The following is an 11,652-nucleotide window of genomic DNA, read 5'->3' as shown; positions in this document are numbered from 1 at the left end:
CTGGTGACCATCGAAGGTGAAGAAGTGGGGTGTCGTCGTGTATACAGCAGTGTTTGCAGCAGTGTTTGCAGCAGTCGTCAATGTTACCTCTGGGCAGCCACCCCTTCCTGGTCCACTGCATCACTACACAGTAACCAGACAACAACCCGTCAAATTCACAACAGTGGTCCACCATGGCGTCGTTGAAGCAGCAGCCAGCCTATGGTCGTGGTCCGATACCGATATTTGCACTAATCAGCACAGGTCCTACCCCATGTTGTGCCACAGCCAGTGTCAGGAGCACTAGTAACAAAACACACTGCCTCATACTCATGTCGACTGCTGCACACTTCACGAGCCGCACAGTGCGCCAATCATCCTCGGCAGAGACCTCTGGTGGTCTCCATTTACGCATTAATACGCCACTCTTCTTATAATACCCCGTGGGGACATCTGATACTTCATGTTCTGTTAGAGCTAAGTCGGCCATCTTACTTAATTCTGGGTCCTTGTTTTGCTGATCTAACAGTTTCATCTTCTCCACAGGGGAGGTACTTAGCTCATCCTCAACTACGCTGGTATCAGTTTCGTGATTAAATAATGGGATCACATTCTCACTAGTGATTGTTTCTAACACACCGTCACATACCTGAAGATTTTTAGATTGTTCTCGACTCACTGGGCTACCATGTCCGTATCAGGCTTCGGGTCCTTATGACTGACACACTCTGCCTTCTTCCTCATTGCTCTGGAAACAGCACAGGCAGGAAACACACCTATTTCAGCTGCCTCGACCTGCTCACTCTGTCACTTAGGTCTGAGACGCCCAAAACAATAGGATTATGGTTGTAGAACACCTTATCTCCTGCCAAATCATTTGCAAGAATAAATGATACACCATCAATGGGTAATTTTGGCACCACTCCCAAAGTTACATTCCGGGCCATATACTTACATTGTAAATGAACACAATGAAGAGGAACATTAATATGCCTACATTCTATCCCGGTTAACACCACATTAGCCTCTCGGGAGGACGTATCTAATAATGGCAATATACCTTCTAACATCAAAGACTGCATGGCCCCCGTATCTCTCAAAATAACCACAGGTTTCTTACTGTCTTCATTACCCACCAGGGAGACTCTACCCTCTGAACTAAAAGGCTTAAATTCTACCCTAACATTCTGTACACATTATGAATCTTTTCTAGGGAACTTTACATTGTATGAATTCTGTATACTGGCAAGAGCTGTTGGAGCATCCTTGGACTCTTTGTCTTTAAAAAACCAACAATTACTTATTGTATGACTCAACAATTTATAGTTAAAACATCTTACGGGCTTTCTTTGATTAAAATCAGAACTCAGGTGAGAGCTGGTAGTGTCTTCCTTAAAATAACTTCGCTTACCTGTCGGCGGAGGCGATTGTGGCGAGGTGTTACTCTTTACAATGTTACTAGGTAGTTTGTGTATGGGAGAATAATCCTCTGCTATACGGACTACTTCCTCTAGTGTATTCATTCTGTTTTCCTGAAGATACACTTTAACTCTATCAGGTATACACCTCTTAAACTCATCTACCAATAACAGTTGACACAATTTCTCATAATCATAACATACCTTCTCACTTTCACACCAACGAGAAAACATATCAGCCTTCTCCCTTGCAAATTCTAAGTAACTCTGACTGTCATGCTTACGTGAATTACGAAATTGAAGCCAGTAAGCTTCAGGCACCAACTCATATGCTTTCAGCACAGCACACTTCACCTTCTCAAAGTCACTACAGTCATCCACTAACAAACAAACTGAGCCATTCCTACGAACACAGACTGAAGGAGTACTGTTCACTGTTCCTTTGGCCATCCCAAACTCATGGCTACCTTCTCAAAATATCTAAAATATTTATCTACAGCCGTTTCTTGGAATGGAAGAACTAACTTAATATTATGAGCAACACTGAAGGGAACAGTGGTGACTGCAGGAAGTGGGCCTCTTAACTCTAACTTCTTCAGACTAAGTTCTCTCTTAATTTCCAATTATCTCATTCGTATCTTTCTCTCTCTCCTTCCTCTCTTTCTCTTTGGAGTTCAAGTTCCCTGAGTTTAATTTGATGTCCATGTTCAGCCCACTCTCTCTCTCTCCACCTTGAGTTTGGCCTAAAGCCCACTCATCAAGTAGCTCTTCATCTACCATATGCCTGATCAGTTCAATCTTAATTTCATGCTTCCTCATACCTTTCTTAACCTTCAGTTCAAAGTGTTCAGCAACTTAAAGCAAATTACATTTCGGTAAGTCATTCAATGCCTCCACTGTGGGTGACTGGACAAATTCATTTACATCACAAGTCATTTCGAATTACTTTACTACCTCCTTCATCCAACTTAGTTATAATAGTAGAATAAATTATAAATACCGAGTACTGAATAGTTTACATAGAAATTAACAAATCGAGCCTCTACTTATGAAATTAGTATTATAACAAAACAAAAATCTACAAGACAGACATATGGAACATCTCCTTGGACAGGACCCTAATTTTGTTACGAGCTTTTGTTCCTGAGCTGGACACTTTACCAGGAACCGGGCGGTAACCGACCCCCACAGACTCCAACGTTCTGTTTACTTACATTCCACCTCATGTTTAGCCTATTGCTCCTGTACTATTCAGTCTTACTTAGGAATTCTACATCACTATAGGAGAGGAATAGCAAACGCAATGTTGGAATGTACAACATATTGATAAGAAACACCAACAATCAGCAATAATCAAACATTGATAATCGCCACACTCATACAACAGAGTTACATAACTATAAAACAATACCCGAACAATCACCCTAATCCTACCACATAGAAATGTACATAAATATTAAAAACTTACATTACATTCTAAGCCAGAGTAACAATTTGCTATGAACCACAACCGGCTCCACCGACCACCAACTCCACACCCTCGTCCGTCCCGGAATGCTCTGCCCACCTCCCTGGTGCACTGCTTATTTACAACTCCGTTCGAGATCTGAACAACAAAGATACGGAGCTCCAGACAGCCTAACCATGAGCCCAAGCTATGGGTCATCCAATGTATCCATGACCCATGACTCGAGGTCCGGAATATCGAGTCGGGAGATCGAGTAACGGGGGTGCAGCAGTGGTCGTGCAGCAGCCAAACACGGGTCGATGGTCAGGGACCAGTTGGGTCCTCAAGCTGTTCTATATCAAGCTTCGTAATAATATATATATATAAATATATATATATATATATATATATATATATATATATATATATATATATATATATATATATATATATATATATATATATATATATATATATATTCAACACCTCACCCAGCCAGGATTCGAACTCACGATCTTATAATTGTGACCAGGGAACGCTACCTCTGGGCCACCAGGACACTAAAAGCGGTCCTAGATTTTGTTATATTTCACACAAAGCCTATTCAACGAGCATATGGCGCCGTGAACCTCAAATGGGGACCACCCGTGCCTCTTATGTGATCAGAGCAACGTTTTACCAAATCCGGTTTCGAAACACGAGGATCCATATATATTTCATTAGCCCAATAAAGCACGCGGACTTCTACATATAATCAACACCTCACCACCGCCAGGATTCGAACCCACGATCTTATAATTGTGAGTGAGGAACACTACCTCTGGGCCACCAGGACACTAAAACCAGTCCTAGACTTTGTTATATTTCACACAAAGCCTGTGCTAATGAAATATATATGGATCCTCGTGTTTAGAAGCCGGATTTGGTAAAACGTTGCTCTGATCACCTAAGAGGCACGGGTGGTCCCCATTTGAGGTTCACGGCGCCATAAGCTCGTTGAACAGGCTTTGTGTGAAATATAAGCGAGTCTAGGACTGCTTTTAGTGTCCTGGTGGCCCAGAGGTAGCGTTCCCCGGTCACAATTATAAGATCGTGGGTTCGAATCCAGGAGGGGGTGAGGTGTTGATTATATGGTAGTCACGTAGAATTAATTACTGGTGTGCCCATCAGTCGCACAGTCGTAGCCATGAACGGTACAGGTATGGTCGTTGTAGTGCTTTTATTTACCCATTACACATCTCTCACCATGCTTAATAATATTAACTATCTTCATGACATTCTTATTGTTATCAGTGATTGCAGAATTCACGATGTTATGCTCCACCTACACACAGCCTGTTACAAGACTAACCCCCACCTCCTGCCCCCTCCCCTCTCCATGCCCCACATCCCCATCCACACAACACAGGGCAACATCTGTTGGCCAAGCATAGAATTTCCCCCAGCTGTTTCGAAATTCAGACTCAAGGCTATTCGAACCCTCACTGTGGCTGGGTAGTGGACACGACTTTTGCGCACTATAGTACATGTGGCATCATGTCCTTCACCACCAGCCTTGTGCCATTGCAGAGGATTGGTGGTTCAAGATTTCTTAAGAGCATTATAGGAGTTCCAATCTTGAGAGTGAGGTGGTGAAGAGGCATTCCAGCGGGCTCCAAAGAATTAATTAATTCTGCAGGGTACTGGACTGCTTGGTCCTGGTCGATTACTGTATCAACAGATTTGAATGAGGTCTCACTGCCTGGAAGCTGTCTGAGTAGAGTCATGTTGATTTCAGCCACTGTTTCATTCTTTGGTGCCAGAATTGCGCGTTCGCTCAGCCACTTGTGATCCTTGTAGTGGTGGATAATGTTTAGAAAGACCATGTTAGTGAGCTCAGTTGAGGACTTAACACCATTTCCACATCCTTGAGGAATGATTTTTGTCCTTCTGAATCAACAGGGAAAGCTCCATTCCCAATCTGTAGTAGAAGGCTTGCAAACCGTCCAGCATCCTGATCTCCTTGTAGATGTACTCTCTTGTTTGTGGATAGGGTGAGTGTCTGAACACTTCTTCAAAGGTATGATGCCTTGAGGCACGCATTCAGCTCATCAGCTGGAGTGCTTCGAGGAATGACAGGTAGGGTCTGGCGAAAGTCTCCAGCAATGACCATTGTAATGCCACCCATGAGCTGGTCATTTTCTCGTATGTCTTGCTAGGTCCTGTCCAATGCTTCAAACGCTAATTTGTGAGACAGTGCATTCATCCCAGACTATGAGGCTGCATTTTTCTAAGAGTTTTGCCTTTGCCGATCCTTTTTTGATGTTGCATATGAGCGAGGTTGAGAGTTTAAAAGTTGAGTGTGCAGTACGTCCTTCTTCTAATAGTGTTGCAGCAATGCCTGAGGATGCCACAGCAAGAGCAATTATCCCCTGATGACGTACTTTGACCAAACGAAGGTTGATCAAGAATGTTTTTCCTGTCCCGCCAGGTGCATCAAGAAAGATCATACCTCCCTGCTCCACTTGTATCGCTTGCAAGATCTGTTCATAAGCATTTGCTTGATCAGGCACCAGGTGAGGCTCATTTTCTTCAAGAATATTCACCAGAACTTCAACTGAGTAGTCTGTCTCCCTGTTTACAACTACTGGTTCTTCTCGGTTTGGGGAAGGCAATCCAAAATCAGCCAGGTTTTTTCCGCATAGCTCCATCACTTTGTCTTCCAGCATGATCAGAGCCCTGTTGAACATGTCATCCATGAACTCAATCTCTTGACCAGGATGTTCTCTTCTTGCTTGATGAAGCAGATCCTCTGAAGGACTTTCTTGGTGGTTTATCCAGAGCTGGCTTGGGTTGGAAAGTCCACATGTAGCAATCATGATGGCAAACAGGTTCCTCATTCTCATTGGCGATTGAGTAGCTGCTGCCTCTTCTAATGTGTCATTCCAGTGACCATCATCTTCCAGTAGACCAAGGAGATTGCACGCTTCCTGATAGGTTCTGCAGACTTGTTCATTCACTGTCTAGAGTGCTGCATATGATGTTGGGCCACGGATGTGGTGCAAAAGTAGTCTCAAACAATAGCATTCAAAGTTGTTGGGGTGAACCGTGTAGACACGTCCCAAAGCATTACCTGACTTTATCCCTGGATATTCTTCAACATCGGATACTTGAGCTCTTCTCTGGATCTTTTTCATTGAAGCCTGCCATATATAGAACTATATATATATATATATATATATATATATATATATATATATATATATATATATATATATATATATATATATATATATATATATATATATATATATATTGTTACGACCGTGTCGTATTTTTCTATTTATTTTTTATATGACATGCTTCCATGTTGTTCCATATTATTCCTGTAAAGATGTGTTATATTTACTATTATATAATCTAGTCACCTTACCCTGTGCTGTTAAGGTTTTAACTGTTATTATTTGTTCAAGCCCATCTTATTTCTTCATTTAGTATTGTAACAAGCATTCTTTGTTTCTCTAACGACCATCTGCATCGTCAAACGACCCATGTTTCACAGGCTGGTCGCATTGGCGGGAAACGACCCTATATATAGTACTCCACCTGTAGACAGAGTTCAGTCCAGTCCTCTCGTCATTCAGTTCACGTTCTTTTGAGAGACACTTGTCACCTGTTACTTATACTTCATTTTATTTCTGTGTTGTTCCTGTCACCACCAATGTGGTATATCTATGTGAGTACCTATTTATGTCTCTTATGTGTCCATCAGTGCTTGCTTAGTCACATTTAAGTAATTCAGTGTTGTTTCACGTTAGTTAGTTTCAGTGTTAGTTATTTTATATGTTTATGTAATGTTAATGTAATCCAGTGCTTTATTTTTATTCTATATATTTAAACAGTTCTTTTGATGTTTCGATGTTTAGTATCATTTGTGTCTTAAAGGTTTCGATAGTGAATCAATTTGTTGTGACAGCCTACGAGGCTCTTTATTGTGTTAATATTTAATCTAATTAAATTCTTAAAGGTTTACTTTATTTATTTTTATTCCCTTTTGATTTACTTTTCTTTTTGTTTGGTTACGCCTAGAACCTGGATACTAAAGTAAATTAAGAGACGTAAAAAAAAAAAAAAAAAAAAAAAAAATTATATATATATATATATATATATATATATATATATATATATATATATATATATATATATATATATATATATATATATATATATATATATATATATATATATATATATATATATATATATATATATATATATATATATATATATATATATATATATATATATATATATATATATATATATATATATATATATATATATATATATATATATATATATATATATATATATATATATATACCTCATCCTCAGTATTTCGCTTGCACACACTTCGAGCAACTGCCATCTTGGTCACGGACACGATCATAAGATACCAAAAGACCAATGTGGTGAAAGGTTTCGATCAGGAGCTTCAGACGTGCGTGGCCATGGAGCCGAGACCGACATACAGCAGGAGAGGGGTGTCTCGATCCTTACTGTGCCGGAGGGCGACGCATACTTGACCGTGTTGTCGATGACAATCTGGCTGAGGCAGAATGTGATTCTGCACCTTTGGCTCATTGTTACATCGCTGTCATTCTCGGCTGACCGCTGAGAAGCCATGATACTGGCCTACGGATCCTGCAGGAGCACATTCATGAAGCTCTGCAGCGGTTCACGAACTGGATCGCTCAAACAAAGTAAGGAGAATGAGCCATTGAATGGATCTTGCTTGACGAGAATGTGCTGGCATAGTATTCAAGCAGCCCTGGTCAGTAACAGCGCATCATTTTAATTGATTTCAAACTGCTGGAGGGATTGAGCTAAAGCAGCATCCACTGTCTCCACGTAACTTATCAAAACTTTACTGCCCTTTGCATACCAGTCCTACCCAGGGAGATGCTTTACTAGATGCTTTTTGAAACGAGTGGGAATTAAGAGTGGGGCATGGACTCCCCAACTCAGCCATTATCCTCTCATAGAGATTCTGTAGATTTGAGAATTCGAAGACCTCTCTAGACTCAGACATGAAAACGAAGAGCTGGGCAGTGACCATGGGGTCGAATGGAAGAGAAGCTGGACCAACTGGTGCTGATACACGATCTTACTTGTCCGCAGCATCCCACAGCCTCATGTAGCATAACGTGTGATAGAATGCATCCATTGCATGTAGACCAGCATGGGTTGTCAGACGTGAAAGTAGCTGGTAGTTCCGGGATTCCTTAGCCCACTCCTTCAGATTTTGTCAATATTCAGAGTGGAAACTAACGGTACCTTCACACAGAATACACGCTGGGCTCTCTGGGCTAGACCCGGAGCTCTGATCGGCCGAAGATCTGATTTTTTTAGGGCTAGGGTTACCTAATACTTCGCCAGCATCAACATCATTACCTTACTTGTCCAACGCGTCCCTCAACCGTTTTTCGCGATGGCTATTGCAGGCACTCCAACAAGATTTGTGGTAAACTGATTTGTGAGAAAGGATAGTGGAGGCAGTACCTGAACAATCATCAAGTCGCTGGAGGTTGATATCAAAGGGGAGAGCCCTGAGCTGTTCCAAATATTTTAAATACTTTTCAGGCGATGTGAGTTCCTTTACTGTTGGATGTTGTAATATTTCTGTCTTTTTTTAATCGCAAAGCCAACACAATACCCAATCTGAGGGATTCAATGAAATGTCGAGACTGAACATGACATGACACACAATTCACAAACTGAAAAAGAAGAAAACAATTTGAATATAGACTAAATAAACATAATGAATTTATTAACAAGAGTTTAGTTTCATCTTGTTTGTTGGGTATTGGTCTGGCAGTCTGGTTTACAAGAGTTCTCCGTTATCGTTCCCCGTTTTCTTTGTATAATGTTTGCAACTTGCATGTGTGATATATCAAGAAAAACATTTTATAATTATGACGCTATTGGTAGACCAAAAGTCATAACATTGTTAAATATGTAATATGTGCCCAATATATTATGAATGATCACCAAGATGTGCCCAATATCAAGGCCAAAAATAGCACTAGCCTTGACCTTGACACGTGACTTTGACCTTGAATCTTAAAAGTATCATCATTCTTGGATTCCTCGTACTTGTGGGTTTATCACTTTGGGTTGAAAAGCTGTTACAGGTGGAAACTACATTTAGTTTCGCTCCCTAGAAAAGGGAAAGGTCTTGGTCAAAGGAAATTATGTTCAAAATTTCAGAATCGTACTTACAAGTTGTTACGAGTGTCCGCCATCAGTTTCTGTTCATTGTATAAAATTTGTTGTTTCTGATGCTGTGTGGAAGACTCTAGCAGCTTCGCTGACTACTCGCCCACACCAACTGAGCCCTTATTTAAGTATTATCTTTGTTTATTGCAATTTATTATGTTTTATTATATTAGGCTTGTATATAGGTTAGATAAGTGGAACTAATGTCAATAGGTAATTTAGATAAAGTTTACGTTTTGACCAATCAGGATACTGTATAGTATGTCAATATTTGGCGGTAGAGAGGTGACGTAGGTGAACTACTGGTACACTCTAGTCAGTCTAGGCACAGCAGTCTTTAAGTATACCCTCTCTCTGGCGTTTTGGGAGTTGGCATTTGACTATTGAGATTTGTTTGGCTTGATATTAATTTTGTGTGATCTTGTAGGACCTTCAGTCCTTTCGCAGCCACTTCCAAACATTTTGTAGTATTATTATTTTATTATTATATTTTATGTACATATGTGGTGGTGAGAATAAGTTAATAAATTTCCATATTTGTATTGACTTGTTTAGGTTTTGACCTGGTAACTTGACCTTTGTTGGGAGAACTTGGGATGAAGAATATAAAAATAAATACTGCTATATCGAAAGACTTAAGTGATTTGTGTTTATGTAACGATCTACCCTAGGGTCGGAACAAAGTGAACGATTGTGGTGTTTCTGTGATGGAGTATGAACCCCTCGCCCCACCTCCACCCCAACAACCAGAAAGTGGAAGAGGGCGCGGGGATAGGGGGATAGGGCCGGGTCTGGGGGAAAGTGGGGTGGTGGGTGCCGTCTGTCTGAACTTCCCTGACCCTTGCCCAGTTGGGATATCTAATATAATATAGGAATAGCCGTGTGTGTGTGTGTGTGTGTGTGTGTGTGTGTGTGTGTGTGTGTGTGTATGTGTGTGTGTGTGTGTGTGCGTTCTGGGCAGCCGAAATGGCACAATCATTTTTCATCAAACTTGGTGGAAAAATCGCAAAAAATTCGTAGAGTGGAACAAACCTGGTCCCATGTCGATGGTTTCCTTAGGAAGGCAATAATTAACCATTTTGTCGCTGTACACTATCAGCCGGACGGCGGTTGCGTGCTAGCCAAGCACGAGCGTTCAAACTTTCACCGGGCACGAAGGGCCCACGTTCACTTGAGAAGTACTAGAGGGGGTGGAGAGCGGATGCGGACAAAACGTATGCACCATGGACCAGTCAAATTCACCAATATTTTCAATAATAAATCATAAATGTTTATTGTTCAATAAACATTTTTGGCCTGTTCAGCCTCAAGTCTTCCAGCACTGGGTGGGAGGAAAGAATGACAGTTATGTGTGTAAATTATATTAAGAGACTTTACACTGCTGGCAATACCCCGCCAGAGGCCACCACTGCATTTCTCAAGGTCTGTCGGCGAACCTCATTCCTTACATAGAACATAAGAACATAAAAAAATAAGGAGTCAGCAATAGACCAATTGGGCTGTGCATGGCAGCTCATGTCGAGAGTTACTACCACTCTCTATCATCCATGAATATATCTTGCCTACTTTTAAAACTTTTCAGCGTTCCAGCACTTACTACAAAGTTGCTAAGCTTGTTCCACTCGTCCACCACTCTATTTGTGAACCAGTTTTTTCTTATCTCCCTCCTAAACCTAAACTTATCCAACTTAAATCCGTTGCTACGAGTCCTATCCTGCTCGGATATTATAAGAACTTTATCTATATCTCCTCCATTGACTCCTTTCACCCACTTAAATACTTCTATCATATCTCCCCGCACTCTTCGTCTTTCTAGGGAATGCAAGTTTAGTTTCTTTAATCTATCTTGATATGGAAGGTTTCTAAGTCCCGGAATCATTTTCGTCATTCTTCGCTGCACCGACTAGCGCAAGATATAGTTGCAATAAGACCTCTGCACTCTCATTACTTACACTTCTAGATGTAAAACCTAATACTGAACTCTGTTTGCCATATTTCAAACATTTACGCACTGTTTTCCAGGCCGTAGGTCCGGGCATACAAGTACCCCTAAGTCTCTTTCACAAGTCGACTTCTCTAGGTTGATGTTGTTAAGGCTGTATACATTGACAGTATTTGGGTTTCCAATTTTAAGAACGCTGCACTTGCTGGTGTTGAATTTCATTTGCCATTTTTCTGACCACTCTTGTAGTGCATTTGCTTCCTGACCTGAATTAATCTGCCGCCCTATCTTGGTGTCATCCGCAAACTTGCTTCTGTCACTGCTGATCCCAGTATCTAGATCGTTTATGTAGATTATGAAAAAGAGTGGGCCCAGTACTGACCCCTGGGGAACCCCACTGGTTCCACAGCCCCACTTAAATTTAACACCATCTACGCTGACCCTCTGTTTTCTATCGGTGAGCCATGATTTTATCCAATTTAAAACTTTCCCGTCGATACCATGAGCCTTAACTTTTCTCAGAAGCCTCTGATACGGTAAACTGTCAAACGCTTTGCTAAAGTCTAAGTAAATAACATCGTAATTTTCGTCATTATCAACTACCTCGA

At 40.9% G+C, this 11,652-nt stretch overlaps 1 protein-coding gene across 1 annotated transcript in view; it reads right to left on the bottom strand.

Moving 5' to 3' along the window:
* Positions 1-11,652, bottom strand: part of LOC121875268 (beta-1,4-glucuronyltransferase 1-like) — a gene marked incomplete at its 3' end in the record, with an annotated part of 117,718 nt that overhangs the window by 42,144 nt on the left and 63,922 nt on the right. The gene's annotated exons all lie outside the window — the stretch shown is intronic.

This window comes from Homarus americanus, unplaced genomic scaffold, assembly GCF_018991925.1.
Source record: "Homarus americanus isolate GMGI-L3 unplaced genomic scaffold, GMGI_Hamer_2.0 scaffold56241, whole genome shotgun sequence".
Taxonomy (NCBI): Eukaryota; Metazoa; Arthropoda; class Malacostraca; order Decapoda; family Nephropidae; genus Homarus; species Homarus americanus.
The sequence above is the reverse complement of the archived record's forward strand: the minus strand, read 5'-3'. Positions and strand labels throughout refer to the sequence as shown.